This window comes from Haplochromis burtoni, unplaced genomic scaffold, assembly GCF_018398535.1.
Source record: "Haplochromis burtoni strain Fernald_Lab_line unplaced genomic scaffold, NCSU_Asbu1 Contig_60, whole genome shotgun sequence".
Taxonomy (NCBI): domain Eukaryota; kingdom Metazoa; phylum Chordata; class Actinopteri; order Cichliformes; family Cichlidae; genus Haplochromis; species Haplochromis burtoni.
The window spans coordinates 1,403,406-1,420,834 of NW_024582421.1; the positions used below are offsets into that span (position 1 = coordinate 1,403,406).

General features: G+C 37.1%; 1 protein-coding gene across 1 annotated transcript in view; it reads left to right on the forward strand.

Annotated features, from left to right (window-relative positions):
* Window positions 1-14,847: 14,847 nt before the first annotated feature.
* Window positions 14,848-17,429, forward strand: part of sema3b (sema domain, immunoglobulin domain (Ig), short basic domain, secreted, (semaphorin) 3B) — a 78,618-nt gene continuing 76,036 nt past the window's right edge. Inside the window, exon 1 of the mRNA XM_005937846.3 lies at window positions 14,848-15,387. The gene's annotated coding sequence lies outside the window, so the exon portion shown is untranslated. The remainder of the gene's footprint in view (window positions 15,388-17,429) is intronic.

Below are 17,429 nucleotides of genomic sequence, written 5' to 3' on the forward strand. Positions count from 1 at the left end.
CACACACACACACACACACACACACACACACACACACACACACACACACACACACACACACTTGTTTCCCACGGAGTAGACGAGTGTATTTAGTCTGTGAGCGCCAGACTTATCTCTTTGTCCTGTCCTAACAGAGGTATGCTGTGACACTGTGGGTACAGCACACACACACACACACACACACACACACACACATAAAGAAAGACTTGGGCACTTGGCCTCTGAAAAGGTCAAAGAGACCTTACACAGGAAGCAGTGATATGGAAACTAATAGCAGCACTCCTCAACAAGATCTGGAAACGTACACACACATACAGTTTTACTGTTTGTGCATTTCAGAGGTCAAGAAATGTTTTTGTCAGAAGTGATGAAGAATTATAGGTTATAGGTCTTGCACATGTGCTGGTTTACAAGTACTGGCTACAACTGTGTGATTTCCAAACTTCAGACTTTCACTTTCACCATCAGTTTTATTGAAATCTGTTGCTGTATAAAAACTGTCTTTTACCATAAAACAGGAAGGTGTTATAACTTAAATGCATAGTGTCCAATGTGCTTTTGATTTCTCATGCATCTGCACATTCACATCATATGATTTACATGGGGTTCACATGGTATATAGCAACATCACATACTGAGCATTTAACATATTGTAGATGCAAGTAGTGGTATGTAACTCATTAGTCCACCTTCCCATAAGAGTTCAGGTCTTATAATTGCTGCTCCACGGAAGTGTGGTGCGCAGTGGCATGCTCCACCTTACAAAGACCCATTCATCGCCGCTTGCAGCTTTAATGGCGATTGTGACCAATTTTCACAGAAATTTATGTGCAGGGATTTCATGAATGATGTTTTTTTTTAACCGTTAACCCTCTACACATATGGAAATTGGTGCCACATGGTATCAATTTTCATTGAAAGAAGTGCTGAAACATTTTTATAGATGCAGATGTGTCTTTGCTTAAATTTGGGACCAATCCGGTGGCCAAGCGACACGCAACCATGGGTTCAGTTTGATAGAAAAGGTATGACTCTTGCATACAAAACAGACTTTTCACACCCAAATAGCTAAATTATCTTGTTTTATCTTGTTTTTTTAATACATGTAGGTGTAGAAATGTTGTACATGGCTGTGGGCCTCACCTTGATTTGTCATTACAATGAAAGAAGGTTACTTACAGTTTGAATACTGGTAACTGTGTTACTGAAAAGGTCATAGCTCCATAGAGAGCTGTAAACCCCGAGCATCAAATGAAAGTTTGGATGATATGCTCGTATGCTCTTCCTCCCTCTGACTCTCACTTAATATTGAGTTTCGTTGATTTCTATCTCACTCACGATGTCTGAGCAAATCAAAGAGATCAGGAGAGGAAAGCAACTCAAGGCTACAAGAAGAGAGGAAAGAAAAAAGGCCTTAGGAAAGACTGCCTTAAGATCATGTTGCACTGCCAGTAAGGTCAGTGTCCTACTTGGAGGTAGAAGGTAAGAAGGAAGTTAAATGTCAAAAAAACAGCACAAAATTAAGGTGTGCAAAAGAGGGCTGCAAATACTGCCGTGTAGTATTTGTCTCTACAAGACAAGTACAATTATCCATGTGCAAAGTGACAAAATGAAGAGTTTTACTCACAGATGTCTCATTTGATTAAAAAAAAGGGTCAGAGTAGCACAAACCACGTAAATTAAAAAAAAAAAGAAAAAGCTCCTTGCCAAGTATGGACATCATGTGTCTGTAAAACACATTCCGCATCTTTTACTTATTTATATTTAAAAATAAAAACAGCGTTCAAATGAAAAGAACTTTTGAGCCTGTAAAATACATGTATAATTAATGAAAGACTTAGGACAATGGGTCTTGGAAAACAAAAGTTCAAAGAAGAAATATTTAGAGAAAAATAGAAGCAAATTTTCTTCTGAAATTATTAGAACGTTATTCGATTTGAAGTCAAAATGCACTAACAAGGACTTTGGAAAACAGATGGTCTAAGGAAGGCAAGTAGTCAGTAGTGGAAGGAAAAAGATGGCGCCAGTGATGGATGGATAGGAGTGGTAGAGATAAAGAGGTGTACCGTGATGGAAAGAGCCAACCAGTTTAACAGAGCTGGAAAAGTCAGATAACCAAAGCAGAACTCGCTAAGAGAGGAGTGATTATATATGTGGGTCAGTTATAGTTGGTACATTTAAAAAAAACAAAACAGTACATATAGTGTTACAATTGGACAATGATTGTGGTAAATGATTCCAGTAAACAGAAAATGAACAGTGATGTCCTGTGTTGGAGTTTATTTTTATGTTCAACCATCCATCAACCGTGACCTCCTCCCTGTGTAATTCTACGTATAATACCATTACCTGTCTTTTTTTCTTTGCCACTGTAATTATTGCATGATTTAAGCTAAACTTAAACTCTGTTGATCCCTGAGAGACTTTCCTGAAGAGGGTAAGGTGTAAGAAATGAGGTGTTAGACTACACACTGCACAGAAAACTTGACAGAGTACCAATAAAGAAAAATGAGAAAGCAAGAGGAGAGGAGCTGGTGACTGGGGGAGGGAAGGGTGACGTTTAGATACAGTAGCTACCAATTTCACTGCTTGGACAGGCAGTTTATCTAATTAAAGGGGCCCTGTGCAGCGAACTATGGCGGGAATGAAGGATGATCAGTCAAGTGTGTTTACCTTTGGACAATTCTGAATTCCTGTCATTACTTAAAGGTCTGGACAAAGGCACAATGAGAGGGTTAGAAATAAAATGAGGCTGGCACATTTGATGTGAATCTTTTTTCTGATTTTGTGCAGCAGTAATGCATTTTTCTGAAATTGATGAAGCTCACAAGCATTTGGTTTTTTTTCCCTTCTCCTTTTTCCATATATCTTTCACCTGTCTGCTCCTCCTGTTTATGGGAGCTCCTCCGTTCATGGGACTGTGCCACCGCATTCCAAAGCCATTCACCTCAAAATATTGTCTCAGCTCTGGCGCTTTGGACCTAATGTGCTCTGGCAGTGTGTATTTTCCCCTAAGCTTCATTGTCATTCAGTCCTGTCCTGGCTCTCGGTTCTGGTAACTTGGTTGACCCCCAATCCTGGGAGAATCGCCCAGAACTCTGGAATTCATAAGGGAGCACAGGGAACACTTTGTCCTCTCTTTTTCTTCTTATCATCCTCCCATTTTAATTTTTCCCAGCTTCTTCTTCTGTCTCTTTGTTCTGTACATTTCTCTTTCACGACTCCCTCTTTCAGAGCTCAGAAAAAGAGAGAGAGAGAGAAATCTGTGGGCTCAAATGTCAAAAAGTCAAGGGTTTCCCAGCCAAGCAATTACACAGACTGCAGGACAACAGTACCACACACAGCAACACACACACATACACGAAGGTTTACATCAACATCATACAAGCATGCAGTCTCCCCCCCCCCCCCCCCCCCAAAAAAAAAAAAAATACAATTTCCATATGTCTAACCATGCGCATACTTTCCTGTTGGCCACCTGTCACTCATTTGGAGGCCTGCAATACTCACACACACACATGCAGTGCAGCGGTCAGGTGGTTTTCCCATCAAAGCTGCTGTGTGCTCTCCAGAGCAGTAAAATGATTTTTAGGTCCACTGTTAGCAGACTTTGATGGGTCTAACACACCAGTGCGTTCTGGTTCATTCTATCTGCCTACAAAGGCTCTGACAGACGGCTGGTCGACTGTTGTTAAGCACTGCAGATGCACCTGCTTGATATGTGTGAGAACGCACACACAGACACACACACACACTCGTCAAGAGCTATTTTATAATGTACACTTACAGATTACAGGAGAATACCTCAGTGTTCTCAGTGTTTTTTCCTTGCGTTCTTTAAAAACACCCTGGCCTCTTCAGAGAAGACATAAAAAAAGGCCACAAATCCTCTGAAAATAAACGGTTAGAGAGGTTTAAAAGCCACCATATGAAAACAATTGCAGCTGTTGCTGAAATGACTGATTGTTCAAGTCTTCAATGGCAAGAAAACAACTCTTCCGTAAGAAACTGAAGGCCAGTTTACTGTCAGATAAAATTAACATGACACTGCGTCTGAATATTTTCTTTTTACTCTGCTGATATGATCGATTCATACTTCTATATCGCTTGTCATCATCGAGATATGTTACTAACTCTTTAACTGATTGTTACTCATGAACCTGGTGATACTATAATGGTCCATGTAGATCCTCATCAAGTTATGAATTTATTTATTTCAGTTTGTTCAGTGCTTTGCTTCATGAAACATACCAAACATGTGACATCACCCTGGTTATAACCAGTGGTGGACAAGTTACTTTGAAAAAGTAATTAATTATAGTTACTAGTTACTTTTTCAAAGTAACTGAGTTAGTAATTGAGTTACAGTATTCTAAAAGTAATTAATTACTTCAAAAGTAACTATTGTGTTACGTTAAAAAAACGTTTAACTCTCTGGGGTCCAGGGTATAATTGGCCATTTTTAACTACTTTTGATTTTCCCTCCACATTTTACCTTTAAAAACGATTTTGCCTTGTTTGGTGTCATTCTTTTCAGCACAACCTCACCTGTCTGAATTTACAGTTATGTTTTCATTTTGACATACTGTATTTTTTTTTTTGATTTTTATTGATTAGCATTCAAATATCTCAGTGAAAACAGAACAAAGATCTACCACAAAGCAAGAAAGCATGAGACAAGGCTAATCAAAAGGTATTGGCTGAAGCATTTGCTTATTACGCCAACCCTTTTCACAAAATATCTTTTTGCATGCAGCTCGAAGCAAATAATAAAACAAAGCAAAAATCAAACAAACAAACAAACAAACAAACAAACAAGAAAAAAACAAAACCAACTTTCCACCTTAGATAAGTAACTACATCAAAGCAAAAGAATCAAGAGGTTTTTTTTTTTTTTTTTTTTTTTTTGCTCTTTTCATTCTTGATTTATATATTTTTCTAATACTCTATTTTTAAACATATTTTTAAACAAGGAAAATGAACTACACCTTTTTAAATCACTGTCATAACTATTCCACAGGTTAACTCCTCTAACAGAAACACATCTCTGCTTTATATTTGTCCTTATCTTGTTTTTTTTAAAGAAATCTGTTCCCCTTAAGTCATATTGACTCTCTCTGACTTTGAACAGCTTCTGAGTACTGGGGCAAAGCAAGTTATTTTGTGCTTTATACATTATCTGTGCCATTTTATATTCAACTAAATCATAAAATTTCAGGGTATTCAGATTAATAAACAAAATGTTAGTTGGTTCTATATAGTTTGATTGGTTTATAATTCTTATAGCTCTTTTTTGTAACTTGAAAATAGGAAGAGTGTTCGTTTTATATGCATTACCCCATATCTCCAGACAGTAAGTCATATATGGAAGCAACAGAGTACAATAAAGTGTGTATAATGATTTTTTGTTCAGGACATGCTTTGTTTTATAGAGAATAGCAATGGTTTTTGACATTTTTGTTTTCACATGGTTTATATGAGACTTCCAACTCAGCTTATCATCAATTATCACTCCAAGAAATTTATTTTCGTACACTCTTTCAATTTCAATTCCATTAACCCTTATTTTAGATACATTTTTCATTTGTCTAGTGCCAAAAATAATCAATTTTGTTTTCTTTATATTTAATGATAACTTATTTACATCAAACCAGTTTTTTAATATATTTAACTCCTTTTCCGCTGTAGTCAGAAGCTGTTCTAGGTTTTTACCTGAGCAGTACAGAGTGGTATCATCAGCAAACAATACACATTTTAACAGTTTGGAAACACTACATATGTCATTTATATATAATATAAATAATTTAGGGCCCAGCACAGAGCCCTGAGGAACACCACAAGTTACCTTCAACTGCTTAGATTTTACATTATTGAATTCGACATATTGATATCTTTCATCCAGGTAACTTTTCATCCACTTGTATGCTATCCCTCTTATGCCATATCTCTCTAGTTTATTCATTAATATAGAATGATCAATTGTATCAAACGCCTTTTTTAAGTCTATAAAAACACCAACAGTATATTCCTTATTATCTATTGCATTAGATATCCCTTCAACAAGTTCCATCACTGCCATCGAAGTGGACCTTTTCACTCTAAAGCCATATTGGTTATCAAAATGGTAAATGGCCTGTATTTATATAGCGCTTTACTAGTCCCTAAGGACCCCAAAGCGCTTTACATATCCAGTCATCCACCCATTCACACACACATTCACACACTGGTGATGGCAAGCTACATTGTAGCCACAGCCACCCTGGGGCGCACTGACAGAGGCGAGGCTGCCGAACACTGGCGCCACCGGGCCCTCTGGTTATCACTTAGGAGATTATGCTTCTCAATATATTTATCAAGTCTATTAACAAATAACTTTTCTAAAATTTTTGAGAACTGTGGGAGTAGTGATATTGGCCTATAATTGGTAAACTGACATCTCTCTCCGTTTTTATGGATTGGAATAACTTTTGCTATTTTCATTTGTGAGGGAAACACACCAGTTTGAAAGGACAGATTACAAATGTATGCGAAAGGTTGCACTATATATTCTATAATACTTTTAACTAATATCATGTCAATACCAAAACAGTCAGTGGACTTTTTATTTTTAAATGTCTTCACAATGTTAATTATTTCTCTATGAGTTGCAGCACCAATAAACATGGAGGACACATTCTGAGTAATATGTTTATTTAGGTCGTTATTATTTCTTGACTCTGGAATTTCTTTTGCTAAATTAAAGCCAACATTTACAAAGAAATCATTAAATTCATTTGCAATGTCTTTAGTTTTATCAAGCACAATATCTTTATCTTTTTTAAAATAATCTGGATAATTCTTATTTTTTGAGCCCTTTTTGATTATACTGTTTAATATCCTCCATGTTTCTTGTGTGTTACTTCTACTTTGCTCCAATAATTTGTGGTAATATTCTTTCTTACTTGTTCTTATAATATTTACTAATCTATTTTTATATAACTTGTACTTTATTTCAGCATCTTTTGTCCTCTGTTTTATGAATCTCTTATATAGATTATTTTTCTTTTTACATGCATCTTCTATCCCCTTTGTGATCCATGGCTTATTTGATCTGTGATGCTTTCTAGTGATTTTCATTAAAGGACAATGTTTTTCATATAGTGAAATTACAGTTGATAAGAATGCATCATAGCACTATTTGAATCTTCATTTGCAAAAACCTCATTCCAATTGTGTTCCTTTAAGTCCACCTGGAGGGCAGCAATGGCTCTTGTTGTTCTATGTCGTATCATATCAAATATTTGATTCTTTTGTTTAGTTTTAATCCCAAAATAATTTTGAAAAATTGCAAAAACAGGAAGATGATCGCTTATATCAGTTATAAGAAGTCCACCTACTATTTCATGGTCAATTTTATTTGTGAATATATTATCTATCAATGTAGCTGTATCAATTGTTATTCTACTTGGTTTTATAATTACAGGGAAAAGGGAGTTACTATACATTGTATTTATTAACATAATTGATCTAAAATCAGACAAAAAACATTGAATCAGAGTAGAAAAAGTTATATTTTTTACTGTAACAACCACAAACATGTTTAATGAATCACATTTCATAACTTTAAATGCAAATATAAATTGTCAATTTTAAAATGCACAAGTTTTGCAAACAACAAAGTTATTTGCATCCATTTACCTTTTACCTTGATTTTTTTAAATAACCATTTCAAACTATTTACAGAACAATCAGCTGTTCTGCATTCAATAAGATGCCACACAAATTATTTGTGCCACTCCAAAAAAAAAGAATTTCTGTCCACTATAAAGGAGAACATCAAAGGCTGATACCTGCAGGTCTGACAGCAGCAGGTGTATCACTCCTTTTTCTACCTGGAGACAGCAGTTGCCTCATTGTTCTGACACACAACACAAAACTATCCACAACACTACACATTAACTACACAAGACAACACATTAACTACACACCCCAACCATGCTAAACGTCACAAATCTCTCACATCTCAAAACTCTCTCTCTCCTTTTCTGCTCTCTCTCTCTCTCTCTCTCTCTCTCTCTCTCTCCGTCACTCCTAAAAAAAGTTAGGTTTTAAAACCTAAAACCCGTTTTTTTTGTTTTTTGCTCATAAGCAGAGAGTGCTTGCTAGCACTGTCCTTAGACAGTAAACATGACAAAACTATATATTGTTTATCATGACTCTGGTTTTACGTGGCCTATCAACACAATTTAAAAACTGGTATATATCACCTTGTTGCTTTTTCTTTAAGTGGTCATGTGACTGGCTTACCACGACTACTTTATTCTTCCTCAGTCAAACAGCAGCACTCATGCGATTGTTTTGCCCAGGTGTTGTGCTAGAAAGTGATCGTGATTACCGTCCGTGGGAGCGCGTCCAGCTGCTTAAAACTGTAGCGTCCAGATTACTGACAGCTACTTCCGTGCAACAAGCTGAACACAGCTTCAACCGTCTGTTTGTAGCAAAATAGTAACGGATCGCGTTTTCTTGTTAGTAACTGTAACGGCGTTGTAACGATAGGAATAGTAATTAGTTAGATTACTCATTACTGAAAAAAGTAACGCCATTAGTAATGCCGTTATTCCCATCACTGGTGCTAACATGCAAACTCAGATGGGGAACAGCAGTAACGTTATGGTATTGATTTTGCATTTTAAGCATGTTAGCGTGCTAATGTTATCATTTAGCTGTTGTTTGGCTCACATTAATAGCTAATTGTGTGTGTGTGTGTGTGTGTGTATATATACCACACAACACCTCACCCTAAGAAAAGAATCACTGAAGTTATAAATATGGTCAATCTTAGTGTCTGCTGGTGTCAAGATGAGTTTTATATAAGTATACCGTGTAAAAAAGAAGTACATCCTGAACTTTTATAATATAACTTCTATTTTCCTCAGTCCTAAATATAGTCAGTTACTTTATTTTTCTTAATAATCTAAAAAATCTATTTCCATTTACACATGTTGATTCAACTACTGTAAAAGCCTTCTATGATCTATTTTTAAATTTGGTTAAAGAAATTAAAATTTTATGCTCCTCGCCTATCAAATGTAATCCAGCCATTAGATGTGATGGTTAATATTTTGATGATGCACGGTCTCATGTTAGATATACATAAATATATATATGAGACCCTCTGAGATATCTTTTGGCTAAGTATGGAGCTACAGGAGTCTTTTGGAGAGCAGAATCTATCAGCTCTTCTCATCCTCATGACATGAATCATTAATGGGGTGTGTGTATCTGCCTTCACCTCTGCCTGGTCAGTATTTAGTGTGTGTGTATGTGTGTGTGTGTGTGTAGGAGGGATACATACATTGGGGTCTTTGAAGTGTAAAGTAACAGGCCTTTTTAACTTTTGGATGTGAAATATTTATTTGGGCAAGAGTGCTGCTTTGGGAGAACGGGGCAGAAAAAGAAGAGAAAAGAGAGACAAACTTAAACAAAAAAGCAAAGATCCATTAATGAATTGCATTAAAACAGTTTGCTCATGTTCTGTTACGTATGTGCTATATTCTTTCTCATTGCCAGAATTATTTTAAACATTGTGACAGGTTTTAAGAATTTAAAATTACACTGGAATTCACTTATTTGTTAGACCAGCTTTCTGTATTTCCTGTATTTCCCTAAGAATGAATTGTAATTATTCACATTGGAAGAATTTTTTCACTCTTCAGTAGTCTCAGACTTAAACCTTCAACTTTAATTGGTTTTAGGATTAGAATCTATTTCCTTTTTTCAATCGTTGTCATGAAGTCACTGTATTTGTTTTTTTTAATATTCCAGTTTCTTTTAATTTTAATTTGAAGAATTAGAAAGCACTTTTTTTGCTTTTGTCAATTTTATTTTTTATTTGTTTGAATAAAGTGTCACAAAGATGATCGATTCACAATATCATCTATCCATAGATACACGTACAATTCAGGAGGCTGTAGACTATCTGATCTGTGACTGGGCTAGAAACATGCTACAGCCTGCACAGGCTGACAGTGCATCACACAGGCAATATCAGTACCTTCAATAAAATCAAATATAAACTTCAGATTCAAGACACAGTTATATGGGCTGGTTTTAATAACAATGTATTCATATTGAATTGGAGTTAATCTTGAGATGCTTCTCTAAATGTTCATTTCTTTGGTGAATTTCAATTGTCAATGCTGCTCCCCTCCCTCCAGTCTAATTGAAAGCGAGTATTAAAAACTAAACCCAGCGATTAGAGGACATGACAAAAGACACAGGAGGCTGAGACCTTTATAGAGAGCCATGTGTACTTTCCGGCGCATGTTTATAAATGCATGCGTCTGTGTGTTTGAGCACACATGAGTCTCAGTGTGCATGTTTGTCTCTGTTCTGCAGGCCAGACGTCAGTATTGACAAAGGGCTGACCTGGGAGGAGACTGACTTCGTTAAAACAGGCCTTGAACAGACAGAGAATAGAGACTGAGGGATAGAGGAAGGGAGGGAGGGAATGGTGCAAGGGCAACCTTTGGTGGGGGGGTAAGAGAAAGAGAGGGTAGAAAAGGGAGGGAACGGTGCAAATGAGGGAAACGTGAATTTTCAGCATTTTGGAAAATTCTGTAAAGAGTAAATATTGGCTTGGAGGTGTGTAGCAGTGAAAAATAGGACTGAGGATAGATTGATAGAGGAGTAAATGAACCAAACAAGTGGAGGCAGAGGGGGGGATTAGGGAGGTAGTGGGAAGCAGTGGGAGAAGGGGAGCTAGAAAGGACGCAGGTGAAGTCAAAATATGAACGTAAATGGTTAAATAAGGGGGAAGAAGGAGGGCAAAAAAGGGTGGGGTGAATGAGAGCCAAAGGTGAGAAGATTGGAATGGAGAAAGCAATTTTAGATAAAGGCAGGAGAAACCTAAAGAAAAACCACAATCTTCTCTGAGTAAACGTTAGCTGTGACCAAGGAAAGGGTCAAGCACGAGTCTGTGTGTGAGTCTGAGAACGAGAGAATGAAAGAGTAAGAGACAGAAACACAAAGACACAGGAGAATTTGCTTTACTTTGCACATCTGTTTCTGTATGAAAGAAAAGGCTTGGCGGGGGAGAAAGGGGCTGAAGCTGATATGTGTGCGAGAGTGGGCTGCTGTAGAAGGAATCAATAACTGATAAATAAATTATAAGCCACAAATTTCAAAAGGCACCGGCAAAAACTAATGATCCAAGCAAACAAATGATTTGAGCTAGAAGAGGGAAAAGATGAGCGGGAGGGCTGATCTTCAGTGTGTGTGTGTCTGTTTGTGTATCTTTTGTTGCAGTGGAAAAAAAATATGGGGGACTCTGTTGTGGTGGTATTGATGATGTCTGACATCCTATATCAATTAATGTAGAACTCAAAAACATGCAGCTGCTGGTATGATCAAAAGAAAGGAAAGGAAGCAGGGAATTAAAGAAATCCAAAAAGAGGTTAAAAATGCCAGCAAGAAAATGCTGCTAATTAATTGTTATTGAAAACAGTAAGTTGCTGTAAAAGCTAATGTCTTTGGTGCAATACTGTATCATTTCTCTGGCAAATGTACATTTTTATGGTTATGTAAATATTAAACTGTTTGATGTGCTTAAACCTTGGTTGTTCTGTCAGTGTGATGTGATTTCCAGTCAGATCCCAAACAGTGCAAAGCTTTAGCTAGGAACAGTCCAACATGACTGACACTCCTGTAGTGATTAGTTAAGTCTGGCTAGTGTTCATCTTCAGGGTCAGACACTGAATTCATGCTCCATAGGTGAGGAGACGCAGATTATTGTAGTAACAATCAAATAACAGCATGACTATAATCCCACTAAACAGCTGACAGCATTATTTTGTACAGCTTTTATTCATAAATGGCACAATATATAGTACTGTGCTGTTTACACATGAAGATAATGCTACTGTAGTTTACAGTAGGCACACTGTAAAATCACAGTAAAACGCTACCAGATCTTTACTGTAACTTAGCAGGGAGAATTGTGACTGTGTATTTGCACTATATTTTCAGTCATCTATCTTATGGGTGCATTTATTTGTTAAACACCATTAATTGTGAGATATTTTTTATAGTTTTGATATAGAAAGGAACAATTACCAGGGCAGGTTTCATCCTTTGTTGACAGTACAGGCCATCTGCTGTCTTACCGAATGACATAAACAAGATTATTTTATTGCAGAACCAAGTGGACTCAAACCTCGGGTGTGCATGAGGAGAAACAGTTACAGTTTTGTACATGCTATTAGTTCATTGCACAATAGCAAACATGTTTTGAAATATCTACACAAAATTATAAATGGCACAGTTATAATTGTTCTTTAAATCAAAATTTCACTTGAGTTTTGTATGATCCGTTTTCAAGGGAAACTGCAAACTAACAAGGATGAAAAGACAAGAAACAAACAAACAAACAAAAACTTGAAGTAAAACATGGTTAACAAAAATTCCTGCCCAAATCTTTACATCAATATCTTTCTGGCCTCATAAAGCACATGTTGTAAACATTTTAAAGGAGTTTAATATTGTGTACTTTCAAAGAAATGAGGTCAACATTTGCCCCACAGTGACACTGACCTTCAACCCTCATGAAACCCTCAGCAAAATATCTTCGCTTATCTAAATTTTCTTCATTTGATCTAATTTACTATTTATTTATTTTTTTTGCAAGATTTTTTCATTAGATTATGACTGATTGAATTATGAGGCAACAGTGATCTTTGACTAGCAGGTTTTAACCCTATAATGCCAAATGTATCATATTTGATACAGGAGTTTATGTCAGTTTTTGAGACATCACTGTGATTTGTTTTTCTCTGAAAACCCGAAATAAATTGTACAATCCATTTCTACGCAATAAATTAAAAAAAAAAATACAGGATGTAGCAACGACAAAATTATATGAAACAAATTCAAAATCGTAAATGCAAATTATAAATATACACTAAAAGAATTTCTATAAATTATTTAATGGGTCAGCCTTTACAGGGTTAATTAGTTCATCCTGTAGTCCAAGTAAATGTTTTTATTAAATGTGACGAACTGAATCTGTTAATCAAGCGATGTACTTACCTGAAAACAAACAAGTCTTTGCTGCCAATTAATCCTATAAAGGTAATGATGAAATGCTGGCTGGTGTTTAAGATTTAATGTATAAAATGAACTGCTGTCCAGGCTGCTGGTTTCTGTCTAAAAAGTAGAAACACTTAGTTAAACTCAGCGCAGCTGCATTAAAACTGATTACAGTAGAAAGACAAAATCAGCATCAGCTAAACGGGGGCACATCTGTTGATACCACATCATTATAATCTTTAGCATTTGTCAGTTTTCTGTGATTGCATTGCCTCATTATCACATCACACTCGGTTGTGTTTTGTTGTCTAATTTGTTTCGTTTTATTCGACAAACCGGTTTGCAGATTTGCATTTGAGTACCCACAAAAACATGTGTATACACACTTGTTCCCCCAGTGTGGACTCTCTAAGGACCTGCCATGTGTGTATTACATGTGTGTGATAATGAAAGCTGCTGACTGGCAGTTGTGATTGGCTATGTAAGCAGCCTCTAGAGATGGCTGTCCGAATGGTGCCAGCTAGACGCCAGACATACTGCACAGCGTGTTTGTGTGTGTGTGTGTGTGTGTTGTGTGAGGGTGTTTGCATGCAGTTGTGCGTAGATGAATGTGCCATCAGCAGGTGTTTGTGTGTGCGTGTTAATGAGAGTGTGTGTTTGTGTGCATACTTTATGTGTGGGCTTGTGTCTCCAGGTGTAAGTGGGAATGCCCATATTGCCAGTGTCTACATAACTAATACAGACGTAGACACACACACACACACACACACACACACACACACACACACACACACACACTGATACCATGCTGCATCCAACTGTCTGGAGCCTGATTATAAATACAGTGAATTAGTCCATGTTTTTTTGTCAGTATGTCCCATGAGATGTAGGTTTCCACTCAGGATGTTTTCCCTTTCTCTTTCCTCTCTGGTTTTTACCTTGATATAAATATTAAAACAGGGCTTTAGTGAGGAGTGTGGTTGTTGTATAAGTAAATCATTAACTTTAAGTGTAGACTCAATGGGTAACAAAAAAAGAGTATTATTTAGTTTCTCTTGCTCTTCTATATTTATCATTGTGCCCCTGAGATTCTTTCCACTAACAATTTAGCGATTAGACAACACCGACTTGTGCATCTTCCATAAGTGTTAGACAGCGAGGACTGGAGATAACGAAAAATTCCCAAGGGTTTAAGTGATGGCGGTGGCTGATTTGCACAATCGTGTTGAGATTTAAAATGAGCCTGGGCTCGTTATTACCAGAATTTCACCAAATATTTTTAAAAGCCTTCTGAGAGAGCATATTTGGGTTTATTTTAACTTAATCTCATCATCTGAAATCATGACATGAGCCACAACATAACAAGGATTGAGGATTTGATTATTAAGGTGTCACTGTTGAATTGAAAAGCTTTGACCAAGAGCAACAAATTCGCAAAAGAGCAGTGCACTCATGGGTGAGATGTTTAAGATTGTGTGACCCCCGTGAGGGAACTTCAAACCGAAATGAAATCCAAGTTTTAAGTGCACCCCTATCTCCTCTCGCCCTCATCCTTATCACTACTACATCAGGCAAAAACTTTGCAGGATCACTTAGACGCACAAACACAAAGATCCGGCTCAACCTTTGAGGATAAGGTGTGCAGGATAACAACGGTGAGAAAAAGACACTGTGGCTCGTTGACAGAGCAAGGGCGACTTTACCTCTGGACTGTGGAAGAGGGAGTGGCATTAAAAGAAAGAGGAGGGTGTGAGTGTGACAGGGAGAGCTTTGCTTTCACGCCTTGCTGAGCAATGAAAGAGTATCTGTCACAGAGAACACGCCAAAAGACAGAGTGCAAAAGTTAGGCGAAATAAAAGAGACACACAACAGAGGAAGAGAAAGCAGGGGATAGAGGAACAGACAGAGAAAGAGTTGGCTGAAAGCAGCTTCTGTCTTCTGTCCCACCCCCTGACTGTCTTCCCCTCCTCTCTGCCCGGACGGGGAAAAGGAAAAAAGAAAAAGAGTGCAGGAAGAGAAAGACGGAGAGGGAGCTCAGCCACGCACGCTCTATAGCGCAGGACTCAGGAATTCCAGGACCTTTGGAGTTGTGAGCTCACACACACACACACTATCACACACACGTGCTGCTTTTCTCGAGGTGATACAAATCGAAACAAGACTGAGAAAGGGAGGAAAAAAGGAAAGGCTGACAGCAACAAAAATTTAAAATTAGCTATTTCCTGTGGACTATCTGACCATGATGGCACCTGCCAAGAGGAACATGGCTCGGAGGGACTGAGGACTGAAACGGGACACAGCCAGAGGAAGCTGCTGATGAAGGTGAGGATTTCATGAAATGGCACAATCCCTGAAACTGAAGCATCTCCCTTTGTCCTTTAGACAGAGTCACTGTTTATATGACTACAAGTAAAGTATTTACTCTAGAGACTCTGATTTAATGATAATCTGATATAGGTGGGATTATTGTTTTTATTGTACTGCTATTTTTTATTCATTTTTAAAAATGAATTAATAAGTAATAGCTAAAAGATACTTTAAACTACTGTTAAGTACTGAAGCTGGGGAATGCCCTGTGTAGGTGTTTGTACTGGAACAGATCTGAATGCGTGGCCACTCTGCTGTATTTGTGATTTCATATCTGTGTTAATCATTAGGGTGAGTTCCATGAGTAACATAATAATGCTGCTTGATGGTGCGTGTGTGCGTGTGTATGTTTGGACATATTGTTTTCAGAGGAAGTGAGAAGGTTTTTTTGGGCATGTCTTTAATTGGATTTGATCAGTGGGTGATTCATCTGAGCAGGAATCAGGAGAGGAAAAGAGTTTTCACGCATGTGGGACTGTCTGTGTGTTTTGGATGTTTTATTTCCTGACGGTCCATCAGTGGAAGTGGGGGATTTCGACTGAATTATTATTGCTTTTGCAGGAAATCTGGCAGCACTTATCAGTAACATTGAAGTTTCTGTTTCAAATTGAGAACATGATAAGGTTTGATAAGGCCTTTGTGCAAAGTTTAAAGCTTTGTGGTGGAATAATAGTGAGTGGAAATCACTGCTGCCATTGGTGCTTTTACACCTGCTGTCCCCTCTGACCTTCATCCCACCATACTCTTCTGCTTTTGTCCTCTAATCTCATTGACTTCTACCTTTTTTAGGTTTTTTGCAGTTTTCTACTCAAATCCTGCAAATAACAGGCCAATTCACTCTCATCCTTTCTTCCACCTCTCTCTTCTTTCTTTATCTTTGTCTTTTTAACTACACCGTAAAAAAACAATCCTAAAAAAAACAGTGATATTCCGGCAGCTGGAGCGCCAAAATAATACCAGAAAATAACAGAAAATAACTTTCTCATGAAAATACGGTTATTTTCAGTAATGACAATACAATTTGTTGCCCTAATTTTACATGGGATTTTGCCTTTTTCAAGTGCTTTTAAACATTAAATTAGGAACAATTTAATGTGATTAAACAATGAAATTACCTATAAACAAGGTCAATGAATGCCTCAATATGAATAATAATACTTAAATGTACAGAAATATACAGTTAACAGTTGATTTAAATAATAATGGATTGCATTCATATAGCAATTTTTGAGACCCTCAAAGCGCTTTACAATTCCACTTTATAATTCCCCTCTGGCCATCACCAGTAGGTGAAGTGTCTTGGCCAAGGACACAACGACCGAGAGTGTCCGAGCCGGGGCTCGAACCGACAACCTTCTGATTACAAGGCGAACTGCCAACTCTTGATCCACGATCGATCCACGAGCTTATAAGAATCATTTTGTATATTTTTCCATAGCATTACATTTGAATTTAACAGTTCAATCTTTCAAATAACGGACAAATATTTGTGAAATTATGATACATTTGTGAATGTATTTTAACAATATAAATATGCATATGTACAGACAGATACATTTAAAAAACAAGGAAATTATGTTTTATTACATTTACAGTGATTTTACGTTAATTTACATTTGACATGTAAAATCACAGTCTATTCATGTGAACCTAATGATATTCTCAGTACAAAACTGTAAAATACACAGTAAACTACTTTTATATTACAATTTGTTTTTACAGTGTATTCATCTGCCTTCATAAAGCTTGTTTTATGTAACCTCAGAGGCCTACTTTTTAGTATTCTTTCTCACTCAGTATCCTTGGTATTTTGCGTGTGAGCGTGTGTTTTCAAGCTCACAGGTGTGCATTTTGTCTGTCATTTTACCTATTCAGTCCTATAATCCGTGGTGTCACGGGTCTTTATAAGCCCTCCCCCCCTCATCTTTTACCTGCATACTAACCCTTTCATTACCATACCATTAAGTCTACACATTACACCTTAATTTACTTTTTCA